Source organism: Serinus canaria, chromosome 2 (genome assembly GCF_022539315.1).
Source record: "Serinus canaria isolate serCan28SL12 chromosome 2, serCan2020, whole genome shotgun sequence".
NCBI classification, from domain to species: domain Eukaryota; kingdom Metazoa; phylum Chordata; class Aves; order Passeriformes; family Fringillidae; genus Serinus; species Serinus canaria.
In genome coordinates this window covers 147,229,628-147,248,043 of record NC_066315.1, presented here as the reverse complement: position 1 = coordinate 147,248,043, position 18,416 = coordinate 147,229,628, and the positions used below count along the sequence as shown (strand labels likewise).

At 39.5% G+C, this 18,416-nt stretch overlaps 1 protein-coding gene across 5 annotated transcripts in view; it reads left to right on the top strand.

The window, feature by feature from the left end:
* Positions 1-18,416, top strand: part of TRAPPC9 (trafficking protein particle complex subunit 9) — a 450,102-nt gene that overhangs the window by 132,917 nt on the left and 298,769 nt on the right. The window lies entirely within an intron of this gene.

The window sequence follows — 18,416 nt, the reverse complement described above, 5'->3', positions numbered from 1 at the left end:
TCTTTTTTAAGGTGGCACATTGCTGCAAATCAGGGAGGATTTAGAGCAAAATGGATTAATAGATCAAACATATCACTGAGTAACACAGAATTTCATAAAATCATGGAATGCATGCAACCTGTTCCACTGTCTTGCCACCCTCACAATAAAGAATTTATTCCTAATATCTAACCTAAACCTACTCTCTTTCAATTTGAAGCCATCCCCTATTTCATTTGCAGGGATGCCCCAATGAAGGCAGGAATGATGCATCTCCATGTTCTCAGAAAGTTTATTTATTATTTTATTTTACTATATTATACTAAAAAACACTGTACTAAACTATACTAAAGAATACAGAAAGGATACTTACTGAATGCTAAAAAGAGAATAATGAAAACTTGTGACTCTTTCCAGATTCCCAACACAGCTTGGCCCTGACTGGCCAAAGAGTCAAAACAACTCACACCAGAATTCAATCAGGCAATCCCCTTTGGGTAAACAATCTCCAAACACATCCCACATCAGCAAAACACAGGAGAAGCAGATGAGATAAGAATTGTTTTTCCCTTTTCTCTGAGACTTCTCAGCTTCCCAGGAGAAAAATCCTGGGTAAAGGGATTTTTTCAGAGAATGTGAATGCCACAATTCCCTTTGTCTTTTCACTAAATGCCTTTGTAAAGAGTCATTCTCCATCTTTCTTGTGGGCTCCCTTCTGGTGCTGGAAGGCTGCAATTAAGTCCCCCTGAGACCTTCTCTTTTCCAGGCTGAAAAATTTTATGTGGAGAATAATGTGGTAGGAATGAACAAAAAAGTCACTGTTGCTGCACCCTGAGCACCTCTGGGAAGTGCTGTGATGGTTTAAGCTGCCAACTGCAGTTTGTCACCTCCTGCTTTGAACCATCTCTGTGCCTGTGCACTGATTGACAGATGGCAAACAAGATGCCAGTACTTTCTTAGAACTCCACATCTGGGACCCAGTGTGCTGCTGAGCCTGATGGCTCTTGGGACACTGACAGAAACTGTAATGCACAATTAGTGGACACATGAGTGTGTCCCATAGACTGGGGACCAGGCTTTTGTTTTGCTTTTGAAGTCAGTGCTTCACAGTCCATATGCTTGACATACTGGAGGTCTTTGAAGATGTGAAGAAACACTTGAAGGAGGGAGATGGTGAAAGTTCTTCTGGAATCAGAGAAACCTTCAGCGGGATCAGAGAAGAGAGGATTAGTGAGGGTTACTGAATACATAGAATTCAGCTTAATCTTGTGCAGAAAAAGACATTCACACCCATTTCTCCTGTCATTTTCAAGGAAATCTCATGCTATTTGTGACTGGGAGAGTGGGTTGAGAGGTATTTTGTGTTCTGGCACTGTTCTTTAGATATCCTGGTTTTGTTCCTGTATGTGGCCATTTCTTAGAAGTACCAACTGAGAATTTTTCTCTGCAGACTGTGCCATTGGTGAATTTTATTTTAGTTAGGATAAAGACTTCTTCCTTTTAGATTATAGCAGTGAATCTCAGTAAATGCAGGTGAGCAGGGGTCCAGCTATGGAAAATTTCAGACATGTTGTATAATACTTTTTTCACTGAAAGAAAAAACAGCAAATGAGCATTTAAAACATACTACTTTAAATATTTTTAAGGATGCATCCTAGCAAGTACTAAGAGCTGTGAGCTACAAGAAATCTGAACTAAAAACCATCTATTCTTTACATTATTGTACTGATTTATAACTTTTTAGGGTGTGGATTTGTATTAGAACTCTTAGTGCAAGCCAGGATTTATTTTTGATTTGTTTTTGTATGTTCATGCATTGATTATTTCATCAGATGTTTCAAAGAAGCACTTCAAAATATGAGAGTAGACATAACATGGTGTTATTACTTTAAGAGAGTTAGTGAAAACATGCAGCCACTTAACAGGACATTTGTAGTTTAAGTTTCTACTATAATCTCCATTATATGGATAAACCCCCTAATTATTCTCTCTCCAATTACCAAACTTAAATTGTTTATTGTGTTAGTCTTTCTTTGTGTTTTTTAAAATAGCCTATGAAAAAGTAAAATGGTTGAAATTGAAGCAGGAAGAAAGGGAGAGCAAGGCCTGAAACATTTGAGTAATGTGGGCAGTGGGTGAGCAGTGTATAATAACTTGCCAGATATTTGCTCTATAGAACAACATTTTTCCTTGACATCATTCATAAAGCTGTCATCCCCACACCACAGTAGAAAGATACTTCCCTCTACACATTTTACAATATCTTGTAAGTTTGTTTGACAGGGCACATGACAGGTCTATGAAAACTGGGAGTCTCCTGTGACAAAATTCAAGACAACTGGCAATCCTGTAAATGGAAAAGGTGGAATTTATGTATGTCAAAAGCAACCCCATTTTTATTTAAATTTGTAAGAGTTGTCTTCTCACTTTTCCTTCTCATTTTTCTATCTATATGATTTGAAATATTAAGTGGGAAACAGGCTGAAATGCTGTCTAGCTGTACCATGTTTTAGAAAACCTTACATGAACACTTGCTTGTCCTACCCTTGGATCTCTTTATGTCATGTATTTGGAAAGGATTAAACTAGAGCAAAATTAGGAAATACACTTAAAAGAAACCTTGTTTATTTCCCTTACCACATCAGAGCTCAGTGAAGCAGGTGGCTGAACCCTGCTGAGAAAAGCTTGGGAGTTCTTCTACTTGTGCTCAGTGAAGCACCCCGAAAAGTGGAGGGAAGCTCAAGGTAGTGATGGACATGGATTCCATCAATCAAGCACAAAAACTGCATTTAAGTGTCTGAGAGCATGAGGAAGTTACTTTTATGAGTTTGGGTTATACTTGGAATGGTGCAGACTGTTTTCCACAGCACTTTTGAAAGTGGTGAAGTTGATTATAACCCTTAAAAATGCTCAGTCACTCACCTGCGTTACACAGCTCAGCTCGGAGGCATTGAGGTAAGAGGAGCTGTGGTCTGTGCTCTTTCCAATGGCTTCCCTGGGTGGCAGAGAAGGTGGCAGGAAGATTCCTGCCTCCTGTGTCCTGCCTGCTTCCTATTCTGAACTCTTGGAACCCTGGATGCTGAGAATTTTAAACTTTCTGTGCTGAAAGGCACAGACCTGTAAGAGAGCACTGCATTTGTCCTGAGGCTGTGGAGAAGGCTTCCAAAATTGATTAATAGCACTGAGTGTGTAGCTGGCTAGAAGTGTGTAATAACACAGGGTGGAAAACTTCAGAGTTTGGGTTTTAGAATATAGCAATAAATATGAAGCAAGATGGAGGTTTTAGGGCAGAGACGGGTTGTTCTTTACCTTCTTCTTCATGGGTTTGGGTGGTATTTTGTAATTGGACAGAAAAGTCAGCATTGCAGGCTTTGAGTGATTAGTTATTGTGTTAAAAGGGTTAAAAGGGAAAATAATTTTGGTGTCATTTCTGAATTAGATAGTTTAGCCTTAAAAGACCTTGTAACAAGAGTTAGCCATTTTGTGCCTTGCTAATTAAAGACTGCAGAGCTCATGGCTGTGAGCTGTAATATTGGTAAGAAACAATAAACACCTGAGGCTGAATGTGAACCATCATCTCAAGTGCCTTCAATCCCACCCTGATAGAGGTAGAAAAAAGAAGCAGAAAGCCCACATAAACCTTCTGGAGAGGGAGAGAATTTTCTGTTTGTGGAAGCAGATCAGAAGGCTCAGGAAGGGAGGTTTAGCAAGTGAGTACTGAGAAGGGGAAAAGGAGTGGCTGAAAGGATGGAAGCTCTGCCATCAGGATGTTAGACCTCAGCAGCCAGAAACCCTCACTGGAGCTGCAGAAATTGGATCATCATCTCTCTCTGGTGACAAAAATGGATTTACTTTGTAAGAAAAGTGGCAAAAAACCTGCAGAGTTTTAAAGTGAAACAGGGAGTTCTGAGGATAGGAGATGTCTGTGCTGCCAATGCTTTTGAGGAAGGGTGGATTTCATTTCAGACTCTAATCTAACCTTATGGATTTGAATGTCTGGTCGTGGATCGAGCGCACCTCCCAGTTTGCTCTCCCAGTATCATTTCTCTTGGAAAGGATGTCTCAAGATGGTCTGGCCCAGCACACCTGGTCAAGGATGGGCAGCTACAGCAGGTTTCTCATGGCCATGTCCACTCAGATTTTGGATATGTCCAGGAATGGGCACTTTATAAGCTCTTTGGGCAACCTGTTTTAGCATTTGTCTGTGCTAACAGTAACAAAGCTCTTCTTTGTGATTAAGGGGAATTTTCTGTATTTCATTGCTCCTCACCTTTCTGCTAGAGCCCAGTTGGCTCCATCTTCTTCAGGCCATCACACTGGGTGTTCATATGCATGGGTGTGATCTCCCTGAGCCTTCTCTTATCCAGGCTCAACATTCCAGTCTCTCCTCAGGTGGTCAAATTCCTCAACCTTTGGTGACCCTGGGCAGGACTTGCTCCAGTGTCTGTGTCTCTCCTGGGCTGGGGAGCCCAGCACTGGGCACAGCTCTCCTGAGGGGTCTCAGGAGGGCTGAGCAGAGGGGGAAGGATCACCCCTGGCCTGACCTGCTGGTGATTCTCTTGATGCAACCCTTGTAATTAACCCTGAAATGTTTCAATTTCATTCTTCAAGAACAAAGTAAAGAAATAAGATGACCACAAAAGCCTCTTCCTGATCCAGACAGACCAAGTCCTGAAAGTGTCCCCATAAAGTCCCATGGTGGATTATCAACAAGGTGAACTGATTAAAAAAAGTGTAAGAGTATAGTGGGCAGGGGAAACTTATCTAAAAAACCTATAAAATTTCTGTTCTGTTTTCTATTTGTTTATTTTTAAATGATACCAGTTAGCAGAATATTATAACTTCTAGTGGATGGAAAGAGAGGATGGTAGGAGACAGAAGCCCAGTTTCTATTCCAAAACTGGGCTGACTTCAGGTGCCATCACAATGTTGTGGTTCATATTATCCTGTGATATTTTAAACTTGGATGTTTCTTTTTAACATTTTGAACTTAATGCAGTTAGCTTGGCACAGGTATATTATCAAATATTTGTAATATTACATGTAAATCTCATAAATTTCATTTTTCAAAACTCATTAGGCTTTCTTGTCTGCTTTAGAAAGTTACTTTCCTTCTTTTAAAAACATTTAGCTTCTTTTTCTTTCTGACCTGGGTTGAATGCAGGTGGGTTGCTTTAGGCAAACAATTACCAAACAACTCTCAAGCAGAGACCTTAGGAGTAATTTACACTTTTCCTATGTTAAAGCTGAGATGATGATATGTTTGAACTGATTTTTTGTGTGTCTTTAATTCAGTAGGAAAAAGTTTCACTCCTGCTACCTGGTAAAAATAGATCATAAGTTGCCAAACAGATTGTTTACCATTTGGTGTGATAAAATTAAAATCTTAGAGATGGACAAGAACAACTTGATTCTTTATAATCTTATTATGTTTTTTAAAGCAGGGTGTGACACTTGTCATGTAGATGCAGGAATATGGAGTCAAGTATTGATGCTTTGGTGTTGCTTGACTTTTAAAAGCAACTTTTGGCTAGTTTTTCTTCTGTTAATGAGGATGTCAAACAAATTTATTGCCAAACAGTTCCTGACCTTTAAATGATACCATTCCTGACCATGTTCTAATTATTGAGCTAAAAAAAAGGGGAGTGGGCACAGAAGGAATTCTGGATGGCTGACATTATGTATTTAGACAATTTTAAACAAATCTGATTTTTTAAAAAAAATCTAATTTTAATGTAATTACTCCTGTCAAAAAAACCCACCAAAACCAAAAAATCCCACCCAAGAAACCTCAAAACACCTGAAATCTCCCAAACAAACTAAAGACAAAGAAAAAAAAAAAGGTTTTAAATAAAGCAAAGACCCATCATTCTGGTTAAATAAAATTGAATTTGAAAATAAAATTGCTCTTCTATCATAATTATTTGAATTGTCTTTTTCCCTGCTCTCTTTTTTTTGCCTGAAAATGTAGTACTCTATACAAATATTTCAAGAATAGGAGACTCTTTTGACTACTGACTATTGTGTAATTGCCTGGGATCATATCAAAAGTTACTCGTGTCTTTTAGCTGGTGTTGCTGCTGTAAATGGGAAGCATTAACACCTCTGTGTTTTTTTACAATGTGGATACATTAACTTGCCTTTTGGTGAAATGTTTTCTAACAAAGCCAGTATTGTACTAAGATTTAGGTAAATTAATTTAGTAGGAGTTCGTGTTAATTTTACAGAAATCACAATGTTTGCAGTAATACCATTTTAAATTATGTTAAAGTTTTTAAAAAATCAATTTCAGGATGAAATAGAAGTATTATGGTGATGTTCATCAGAAAAACCCATGAAGCAGGTATTCTTAGCATCATAATTATGTAGGAATAGGTAGCTAAAGCATCTCAGTGCATTGTCTCGCCAAGAGTGAGTATGGATTCTTGAGTTGCAACTCTAAATAGTTGTGCACAAATAGAATTTTATGGAGAAGAAACTTGGAGATTTTTGCATGTTGTTTTCCTTTTTTTCTAGATTAAAACAAGTTGTCAAATTTGTTTGGTTTTTTGTTTGTTTGCTTTCCTCAGTCATTCATTTAAAATAAGGTAAAGACAAAAGCCACACATGGCATCAGTTGTAAGATAAAGAATATACAAAGACTGTTTAGATTAAATAGTGTTTCTACAGGAGCTGTTAAGAATCAACACTTCCCAGTTTTCTGCTTCCCATTGTGCTCTTTTTTCTTAAGCCAAGCTTAATGGGTGGTCAAGTGGAATTCACAGAACAAGGATGGGTTTTACTTAGGATTTAATCGAGTATGAGTAACAGTTGGAAAATGCATGAATATGTTTTAAACCTCTGAAGTGATGAGTCACTGTTTGGGAGTTTCCTGCTGCATATTTATGAAGTGCTCAGAGATGACTCAGTGTGTTTTTTAAGTAAGCATTTGTAATTGTTTGAAGTGTGTGCTAACCACTTAGGCTGGGAATCAAGTTGGCATCCTAAATAAAATCAAAATAGTGGTTTAAACATCAGGTACCAGGTCCTTCCTTCCTTCCTTCCTGATGATCTGCTATTTTTGGAGCGTTATTGCTCTGTGTGAAGAATACAGATGTGTCAGTAGTGGCAGCTTGAAAACGGGAATGGTTCAAGTATTGTCTGAGCTCATGCTCAGAAATCAGCACCAAACACTTGCTGCAGACTGGTCAAATTGTCACTGACAAGTCCTTTATAAATCTGTATTTCTGAGAGAGCACTGTGTCACACCTCTCATTTGCTTTGTGACCTTTGCCTCTGGAAAATTTTTTTGTATATTTTGGTAACATCACAGAATTTAAAGTATATTCTCAGCCTTCAGGACTCCTCAGTGCAGGTGGGACTGGAGCCAGCCAGCAGAGGCCGTGTCCACCAGGCTGAATTGTGCCAGAATGGGGCCAGCAAAGAGTAGAAATTAATTTTAGTGTCATCTCTATGTCTGACTCATATCTGCAATTATTTTTCAGATGGTTACTGAAGAGCTAAGTCCAGATTCCCTGTCCTGAGGGGAAACTTTTGAGGGAATCACATACAGAGAGTTCATAGGAGCACTGGCTGTGTGTTTCACTGGTGTGACTAAAGGCTTGGTTGCTTGGCAGATTGACTTTCAAAGAGCCTGCCCAGGGAAAGAAGATGTATCAGAATGGAAAGTGTTGCTTTTCTGCAACTCAAAGAACCCATTTCTGGCCAGAGTAGAGGACAAATTTAATTTCTGAAGTCTTAGTTCTTGAAAAATAATTTCACTATTTTCTTATTCTGTTAGTTTTGATCATCATATTAAGGAGAAGGAATTTGCACTATTCATTCCACATTAAACTCATTAAATCGGTGATAAATTTAGCTCAGTAACTTTACTGATTTTAAAACTGATTGTGCTACTGGAGCAATTTTTTCGAACCCAAGCAGCAGCTGAAAAATCTGAAGTGCTCAGTCTCTCATATTTATGTGTTAATGTCTGTGCTGAATAAACAGATCTATAGATAAAGTTCTTCAAGCATTCCTCTTTTAAAGCCCCTTTCTTCATTTGCTTCTACTTTTGAAAATTCACTAATTGGGCTTATCCCTTCTAATCAGAGGAATTCCTGAAAAAATGATGATTGTTTAACCCAAGAATTCCAAAGAGCTCTCCTATAAAAATCTGATCAGTTCCAAGAATCTTTTATAGAATTGATTTTTTTTTTCCTGGTTTGCTGAATGCATTGTTTCTTTTAAAGATACTTCATTTATTGAAGAGGAGGATTTTTATCCTTTAGGATGTAGGTATATTTATTCTTCAGAGTGTAGTACAATAATATTATGAATAAAAATTATACACATAGTGAGGGGAACTGGCTTCTTCAGCAGACTGTTTTGAACAGTGAGTGGATTTGATACCTTAATGAAACCATTAGTGTGGGATGGAGCCCTGTGATGTAAAATAGAAACTGGACCCTCTTGTGCCCATAGGGGGGTACGTGTGATTCTTCCTCCTTAGTCTGGAATATTATTCTCATATTCTCTGGTGGTTCAAAAGTTTGTAACTTTGACAGGTTAAGGTGTGTGTTGCCATTGGGAAGCAGTGCAATTAGGAGCAGTTACTTTACACTTACTGTTGGTAAATGTGGTAAAACCAGAAATGAAACTGCAGAGTTTCAGAGTTATTATATTGGGTTATAGGGTATATATGTTGTTAGGGGTATAGGGTATTATTATAGGGTACATTTGTTGGGGTACTGTTGAAATGGGTTTTGTTAATGAAGGGCAGCGTCATGGTAAGCAAATCTGTCCAAGTTCTTTGAAACATGTACAGAGCTCCTGAGCAAAGAGAAAATCATTGATACTGCTCACTTGATTCCTAAAATACTCCCAGAGGCTCTGACAAAAAGCTCTTTGAGAGAGGCAAGTGTGCTGGAGATGAAAGTGAAGTCCCATCATGAGCTGAGCTGGTTCAAGGTAGGATAAGGGGCTCATTTGCACACTGCAGGGTGGTCTCCTGCCTCATTCCTTGGGATTGTGTTGTGCCTGTGCATGCTCTTAAAGATCTGGGCATTAGGGTGATTAGGAATGTGCCAAAGATCAGCAAGGGTAGCACACATGGAAGCCAGCTCTTAGGGATTACAGGCTTATCCTGGAATAGGGCTGGAGGGTTAAAGTTGGAGGTGAAGATCAGCACTGATCCACATGTGCATGGTGAAGTTAATGCACATGAAGAATCTGGAGTCTTAATTCCAAATGCAAAGTGATGGACTCTGAATTAACCATTGCAGTGCAGGGTAGAGATCTTGAAAGCATGAGATGCTCTACAAAGGCAAACAGAATATTAGGAATAGAATATTAGAGAGTAAAGGAATAGAGAACAAACCAAGAAGTTTTTTCTTTCTTTCTCTTTGTGTGCAATCTTACCCTCTTTTCTCACAAAGGACATGGTGGAAATAGAAGGAACAGGGGAGGGGTTGAGGAAGAGCGAAACAGTGTAGAAATGTTTAGCATGAAAAAATAATAAAACTGAAATAACTTGGTTAAAATAAACAATAAAAGAGTAAACAATAAAATTTTAACTATTGTTAAAAAAACAATAAAACTGAATAACTTTGTGCTGTTACCCAGAGACTTGAAGTTGTTGCTTATCAGCCTCTTCAGGCTTGGTGGTGTTGCTTTTGTGGGAAGGTTGGAGGAGGACTCACCATGGATTCACCATTTGCAGACCTTAGTAGTGTTGTAGAGCTTTGTGAAAGTCTCCCTTGGTAAATTTGGAATATATTCTGGGAGGCAATGCTGGTTTGTTGAGTCTGGAGCAGGCAGATGTGCTGTGGGGCCATAAAAGAAAGTCCAGTGCTCCCTTTCTCCAAAGTGAGAGGTGACCTACCTGTGAATGAGCAGCAGCAGTGAGCAGAGGTGTCAGTCCCAGCAGGGAGTCACTTCTTCAGCACTTGTTTCTGGTTTTTTCTGAAGTTCTTTCTGAATTGTGATTGTGTTTGTTTGTAATTTCATTTAGGGTTTCGTGACATGTGGGGTTTTTATGCTGGAGGAGTATCTTTGTTATGCCCCCATTGGGGTTTTATCCACCTCTCACTGGGGTGTGCCTTTAGTGAGAAGGGATCTGCCAGCATTTGTGCCTTTACTCTTGGGGACTCTGCCTGGAGGGTGAACTGAACAGGTTTTGGTGAGGAAATAGGTGCAGTGATGCTGCTTTACAGCACCCAGCATGTTTCTTGCCATTGCTGGGAGAACCAGGTAGCCTCCACATATATTTCCCCTTGGAAGTGTCTGTGTGTGTCTGTGATTTCTTTATCAACATGTGTCCCCGCATTTATTCTCTGTTTCTACCTTCCTACTTCAGAGTCAGGGCAGGATTTATCCAAAGCACTGTAGGCAGCTGGTCAAGGGAGGGGATTCTGCCCCTCTGCTCAGGTCAGACCCCACCTGCAGTGCTGTGTCCAGCTTGGGGGCCCAGCACAGGAAGGACATGGAGCTGTTGCAGCAACTCCAGAGGAGGTCACCAAGATGATTGGAGGGATGGAGCAGCTCTGCTGTGAGGAAAGACTGAGAGAGTTGGGATTATTCAGCCTGGAGAAGAGAGATGGCTTCCTGTAGGTACTGGAAGGCCACAAAGAGGTCATTCTGAAGCCAATAGGAAAGATGGATAGAGACTGCAAGGGCCTGGAGTGACAGGACAAAGAGGAATGGCTTCCAGTTGAAAGAGAGTAGGCTTGGTTTAGATAAAAGCAAAACCATTATTTACTGTGAGGGTGATGAAGCCCTAGCACAGGTTGCCCAGAGAAGCTGTGGCTGCCCCATTTCCAGAAGTGCTCTAGAACAAACTGGATGGGACTCTGAGCAACTTGGTTTAGTGGAAGGTGTCCCCATGCCAGGGGGGGTTGGAATGAGATGGTCTTTAAGGTCCCTTCCAACTGATGCCATTCTTTGATTTCAGAACCAGAGAAGCTGTTAAGGAACACGTCTTCTGACTTGTCCCTCCATTTCTTCTCATCCTCCAAGACCAGCAGGCAGGGTTTGTTCTCCAGCACGTTTTTCTAACACATTTTGCAGTTTAGTGTCAGCAGACAGAAAACTCTCAGTGGGAATGTTCCACATAAAAGTTACTTGTGTTTAAATTATTTTTAATCTCTCCTCTGTATCTCAGCCAGGAATGAGATGCTGTGATAGTTGTGGTCAGCAGTGCTGGGACCCAGGCTGAGGGAGGTAAAACCTCTGAGGCAGCTGAGAATGGGCATCAGCCCCTTGGGCATCCAGCTGCAATAGTGGAACCCAGGAGGCCTGGATGCAGTTTGCCTTTAACTAAAGAAGGCAGATTTCTGTGATTAATACAACAAAAATAATGAAGTATTTCCTGAATATTTCCAGAGGGGATTGAAACTCTAGGAGGGAATATTGTCCAAGGGAATTATGCTGTGTGTTCCTACCTTCTGTCCTTAGGAACTAACAGCTTGTATTCCAGCTAAAAAATGTGCACAAAATCACTTGTGAATGTGTGGCTGCAATAGTCAATTAGGAAATGCAGAGTTTAATGAGAGATGAATGCTCTTCAGTACAAGATTGCTGGATATTATATTTTATCTGTCAGCCTGTGTATCTGTTTGTTAGAGCGACCTTTGATTCACCCTATTTGTTAATGCAGAGTGACTACACCAGCCCTGCCTTTAAACTTAATGTTATTCTGCTCACATCTCCATTCTCATTATAAACATGGCTATTTTTAGCCTGCACAGATTCAGAATATGCCTTGTAAGCTTAAGGGGGATTTATTGAGCTCCTGTGTGTATTCACTAGAGATTCCTTGTTGAAGCTTACTGATTTAGGATTGGGGAGGGGTAAAATGTACTATTTAATTCCCAGTGTATGCCTGCAGGAGCTATATTTAGCTTCAGCTACTTGCCATTGTGCTATTTTTGCTGAGAGATGCAGCACTTTCATTGTTCAGGGGTTTAACTAGACAGAAATGTGGATGGATGAGCTCCATAAACTCTGGTGTGGTGCAAGAATTGCTGCTGAAAGTCACTTGAGTAACACTGCACCAGAGCTGCACACAACAGGCACCTTCTTCACTAGACTGGGTGTGTAAAGTCACCTGTTAACACAGGTGCTAAAAATGACATTGAATTGTGTAGTAGACTGATAGAGAAACTTAACAGGAGTGGCCATGTGGGCTTTGTTTGAATTTGTACATGTGAAGGTCTGACTTGCTGCAGAGGCACAGTTTATTTCATTGCTTAATCAGTTGTTAAGAATTTTATCCTGGCTTTTGTAGTTGCCAAGTGTATTTTCAGTGGAATACAGAAGAGAAAAATTAGCATGAAGAGTGTGTGCTGCAGTTGGGTCCAGGAGGATGATTACATATGCACTACAAGTTCATTACATATGCACATCCTTTTTGTAATGCATGTATCAGGGCTCCTGCTATCAATTACTGCACTGTTTGGTGCTCTAAGGAACAATATCTACAGGGAGAGTCTCCTTTTCTTATTTGGGCAAATTTAGGAATTCTACCTTGATCAATGAAGTGTTCCATGGATTCAGATTTTCTTCAGGATTGGCATGCAGGCAAAAGTATAGGATTTATGTTGTAGGAAAAAAAAAAGGATAATTATATAATCTATGAAAATGCAAAAACCCTAAAGGACATTTAGTGTATCAGAAAATAAGACAGGTTAGCCATGAGTGAAGAGATTGATACTGTCCAGTGAGAGTGCAATGAATAAATCTCTTCCTGCAAAGCAAATGGGTCTCTCCCTGCCTGTTTCAGGTCCATGGTTGCACTTGATGGTCTTGGAAGTCTTTTACAACCTTAGTGAATCTATGATTCTGTGATATCATTGTGCACTTTATCCCACCTATTATTTTAATGTAAAAATTCAATTTATTATTATTTTTAATAATAATAATAATAATGAGGTAGTGTTTTCCACAGTCAGAAGACTTCCTAAATATTTGTTGACATGTTCAAATTCTTACCTTCATTTCTTAACATGGACCTTTCTTGGGCAGCCTATGATTGTGCCAGACACTACAGACATTAAAGAGAAAACATTTGTTTTCAATTTTGAAATAATACTCACCTTGAATTAACTCTTTGAGGATATCAAGGTCCAAGTCCTTCAGGGAGTTGGGTCCAGAGGCTCCATGCTAAGGAGCTGTGCAGATCTCAAACCCCAGATTCCAGCAGTGCTGTTCTTTCCTTGGGGATGAATAAATACAGAAATAAATGCTTCTGTCATTTAACTGCTAGAATTTTTTTCCCTAATAGATTGGAGATTTTTGTCCTCCCAAGTAGACTTATAGGATTTGAAGGTATCCAGAAGTGTCTCTGCTTTTCTTCCTTAGCAGTATGGGAGTGGTTTTTTTTTTCCTTTTTTTCCTCCTGAGATCAAGTGGACAGGAGGATATTCAGCCCATGGACACAGAGGCACCACTTGCTTCTCCCAACACTGCTATTAAGTCTCATTCTTTTTATACAAAATCATCCTTTAAGTCTCTTTTTTTAAAATAGACTTTATTCTTTGTCAGGTTACCATGTGGAACCATGGACTGTAGATTCAGTGATGAGAGGAAGAAGAAAAAAAATGACAGGAATTCTTTTATTATTTCATTGTAAATAAAGCTCAAGAAAGTGCTAATCTATATTAATTTTGATAGCCAGATGAATACACAGGCAGAGCTGTGTGCATTTCCAAATGCCAGGACTGGGTTTGGAGCTCAGTGCTAAACATAGACCCAATCCTTGTGTTCACAAATTGCTCCAAAGTGGAAGCTTGATGTATTTGAGTCTCATCTTCCTTGGTTTCAGCTATTTAGGCATCTCCATTTCCTTCCCAATGCTCACTTTTTTGCCTTTTCTTTAAAAAGAAAGATTCAGCTGTGTCCATGCCCTGTATTTGTATCTGAAATGTGTTCCTGGACCAGCATACCCCACATGCTTGGATTAAAAGCTTGCAGGACTTGATCCAGTTCTGCACATTTTTGGGGACATCTCTGCTGTTGTCAGGAGCTTGAGCATTTCCAGGGTCACCTGCTGCCCTTGAAAAGATTGTGGTTAATTAGAGAAACTCACTTTATCCTTGTTACTGCCAGATCATTTAATTAGTTACAGCTAGGCAGCTGAAATTCCTGATCCATGGTTTATTTACACAAAGCTCTTGAAAGATTTTCAGCATTCCACCCAGTAGAAGAAATGGGGAAATTCATTTTGTTGAGACAGATCATGTGGTGCCTTTTGTGAGATGGAACTAATGAAGTAGCACATTTTTATTTAATTTTTTTTTTTAATGAGAATTTGAGAATTTTACTGATTGTTGCTCAGAATTGAGTATGAGAGTGGAATGGTCAGAGAAGAGCAATGAGGGAGGGAGGCAGAGAGCATTTAACAAAATTGGGGTTTATAGTGAGTTTAAGGAAAAAATGTCCTGTCCTCAAACCAGAAAACACGAGGCAACAGGTGAGAAAAGGGGCTAAAGTCAGAACAAATGGCTGAACACTCAGGAATGTGTGGAGCCAGAGCTGCTAATGGGAATCTGGGTGAGAAGCAGATCAGGAGCAGGATGGGATTTGGGAATAAATCATATTTACAGTTGGGCAAGTAATCTCGATTTTTTTTTTTCAAAGGAAGGTCTATTGGAAGGTTACACACCTAGAATAAAGTATTTTTCAAATTTCAAGCCCTAATTGCATAAGGAATTATACTCATTAATGAGAATTGTGTTCTAGAAGCCATTTAGTAGCTAAAATAGAAAGATTATGTTCAGAATTTGTATATTTTTGAGTTTGGTCTTCATGCTATTTTTTTCCCCTTTAGTTTTTAAAGTGTTGTGAATTTAAGGAGGAGTCTGCAGTGCTACAGTCTGGTATTTCTTCAGTCATTGCAGTCAGCATCTGCAGTTCCTTGGGAGCAAACTGCCTGTAGCACTGACATTTCATCTTCTTTTAAGTGCTGAGATCTACTTAGTGTCATTTTTACTGTACTAAGGGAATTTAGAAAAGACCTGAAAACCCAGTGTATGAGAGCCTTGCTCACAAATTGTGATGATGCTTTGTGTTCTTCTCTGGAAGTTTTATTTTCCTTTACATAGAGCATATAATGATTGCATCTCTGCAGGTGGGCCTTGATTTATAGTTCCTTAACATGGTCTGGTCTAAGAAAATTCTTCAGCTAAAATTGTGTTCTTTGCCACACAGAACTTTGAGCACTTTTTTGGGGGGAAAATTTTCTCGAGTCTGGTATTCAGTTAACCATGTCTCAGTTGAGAGAAAGGGCTGAGCACCATATTTCACTTGCCAGCACAAGAAATGCCCTTCACACAGCTTTTCCCCATTCATTTCTCTATTTCTTTTGTCACTGCCTGCGTTGTCTGTTCTCTGTAATGCCCCAGCTTCTGCATGAGCAGCAGTAATCTATAGAATTAGGTGGAAATTCTTGCTAAAATTGATCCCCTGCTTCTGTAGAGGAAGTACTGTGGTAGTAGTTCAGTAGAAATACTTGCTCTGAGCTGTGGATTGCAAATGAATTGGCAATTAAAAATCAGTATTAGAGGTGTTGCTGCTCAGAGTCACCACTGAGGTGTTGGCAGGTGGGAGCTGACTGGTGCCAGTGAGCGAGGAAACTTTGGTGCCCATTGCTTCTCATTTGTGGCATCAAACCTCAGCTCCTTTCTAACTTTGCTTTAAATTTTATTATGAGTCAACAAGCTGGTGCCAGCTCTATGCTGAAAATACTTTGAGGTAAAAAAGCATGAAAAACCAAACCAGGGATTTTTGATAGTTTATCTGCAGAATATTTCTGGTAGGTGTCATTGATAGTGGGTGCTGTTGGTTAAGAATCTCTCATTTGGAATTTAGATGCAGAACCATTTTTGTTTGCTTTTCTGCATCAATAAAGGGCAGGATCAATGAAATAATAAAAAATTTATCAAGCCAAAGCCATCACAGTAAATATTTACTGTTGAGTTTCCAGAATGGAGCTCTGTATTAAAAACAAGAATCCCCCAAAGTCCACAGGTGTCTGAATTTCAAATGTGTTCAACAGTTATCAATATTCTTCTCCTGCCTGCCCTGAAAGCCTGGTGCACTCTCTCCTTCCTTCCTTTTGTTTTTTATAGATAATCTACAGGAAGAATGGTGTTCACAGGGCCACCCTGCCATCTCATTTTCAGTCTGCAGGATGCAATTTGCAGAAATCTAAGTGATGCTGTTGGGATTTGTAAGGATGAAGAGAATTTGCAGCTCAGGCTGGGATTTCTGTAGGTTTCACAAGGAGTCAGGGTACAACATTATTTAAACTGGGGTCAGTTTAAATAACATTATATAACATTTGGGCCATTCACTGCAGGTGCTGTGGGAGAGAGTGGTATATTATTTTAAATTTGTAAGTTTATGAAAGTGTAGGATTTTTTTTTTCTATCACAGAGATAGAAAATCAATCGTTCATGTTATAGGTGAAGTAATATTTGAGGTTTTAAAGTTTTGAATTTTGTTGTTGTTGTGGGTTTTTAAAATATTTTTTCTGTTCATATTGCATAAATCCTAAGCAATGCAACTTTCTCTAACCACCTGAAGGCTCCTGAAAAAAAAAAATTTCCTTCAGTCATGCTCCTCCCCTACACATCCATCTACAGTCCTGATGTGAAGTCTGCCTGTTTTTTCTTTGTGTGCATGTGCACATTCACAGACTCCTGCAAACCATCATGGCCAGAGAAAGAACAGAAAACAGAGAAAAAGAACAGAGGTTTGGTGTTCTGCAGTTGTCAGAATCTCTTGTCTCCTCAGTCTTTACTGTGCCCAGTTAGATCTTACATTTTGGGTGAGAAGGGATGTCCTGCTGTCTGGATTAACAGAAGATGGTTGGGTTTCCTTTTCCCTGTTCTCTCCAGTGGGATTTCAGGAGACACAGCATCATCAGCAAGGATTTCCCCCACAAATTCCTCACTGCAACAAGGACCAAAATTAGGATGGTGCCCTTAAACCCTCCTGCTCATCAGTGGCCCATAATGGTTGTGTTTGTAGCCTTTTTTCTGGAGGTTTTTCACTTGGTCTAGGATGGAAAGGAGTTTGAATCTGGAACAGTGATGCTCTGTGACCTTTCAAGCTGAACTCTGATATGTGTTTACCTGTAATGACACAGGGCTGATCCTGCAAAAGCAGCTTTTTTCCATGGTCCTGTGCAGAGGGAACCATGGAGCTTTTCCCAGCAGGACTCTGAGCATTACAGCAATAATGCAGAACATGCACTGAGTTTCCACCATGCCCTAATTGAAATTGAAGTCCATTCTCACATTACAACATAAGTAGTGTCAGATCCCTGTACTTACAGAGCCTGGCTCTGATTTTTATGAAATGGTCCAGCTGGTTAATTAGGATGAAGTATGTTTTGAATGGGTTTGTGCTTTTTTATTTTTGTGTTTAATATTGATTAGCTCTTCTGACATAACATAAACTTGAGTTCATTAAGTACAAATTAGGAATTGACATAAACAGAGTAGATGGGTATGTCCAGAGTGCCCAGTCAAGGGTTTTATTTGTATTGTAAGGTGGCTCTCATGAATTTTAATGAAACTAAATTAAGAATTAAAATTATTCCACTTGAAAGTGAGTCAGAAATAGGCAGAACAGTTAAGTGCACACATGCAGCAGAACATTAAACTCTAGATTTTGGTATTCTTTAAATCACTGAATTGTGGTTATTTTAGTAAAATTTTTCTCTCAGTTTCTTTTCCTTCAGCCAGACTTAGAATGGTATCAAACAAAAATGGAGTTTTTTGTAAGTTGGAAAATCCTTTAGTTGTTCCTTAGAGCTCGTGATAAAAAATAACAGGTCTCATAAATTTTTTTGTGAGTCTTCTGTTGAAAGGCAGAGTGCTTTTACCTTTCTGAGGCTTGATGGTGTCTGATAAATAGATTTGCTTTTCTGGATAAGTTGTTGACTTGAGGCTTGGCATTTTTTGCCTTTTTTAATAAAATATGAGCTAAAAGCCAAACAAAGGCGAAATGGGTGCTGTTTCTAAAGCCTTTTAAGAAGTGTCTGTCCTTCCATAAACAGTCTGCAGCATAATGTGTGATCCATCTCAGGCTGCAGGGCTGGCACTGCCTCTGTCCCTGCTCTGAGGTGTGGCAGTAGCAGCTGCCCGAGGACCTGAATAAAAAGAGTAAATAAAAAATCCAGTGCCATTTCCCAAATTCTCAGGAATATAATGAAAGAGGAGGTGGTGAATAATTTCCTTGGATCAGTCAAAGGGTTGTTCTGGGCTTGAGCACTGATGATGACGTGGGGCTGTGCTGGGAAGCTGCTCCCATGCTGTTCATTGAAGGCAAAGACACAAAGCCCCAAATTTCCTCACAGAAGTAAAGGCTCAGTGCTGCTGAGAGCAGTGAGTGCAGAAGGCTCATGCTAGACAATCATTTCTAATATTTACTAGCCAGCCAGTTCCTGTAAA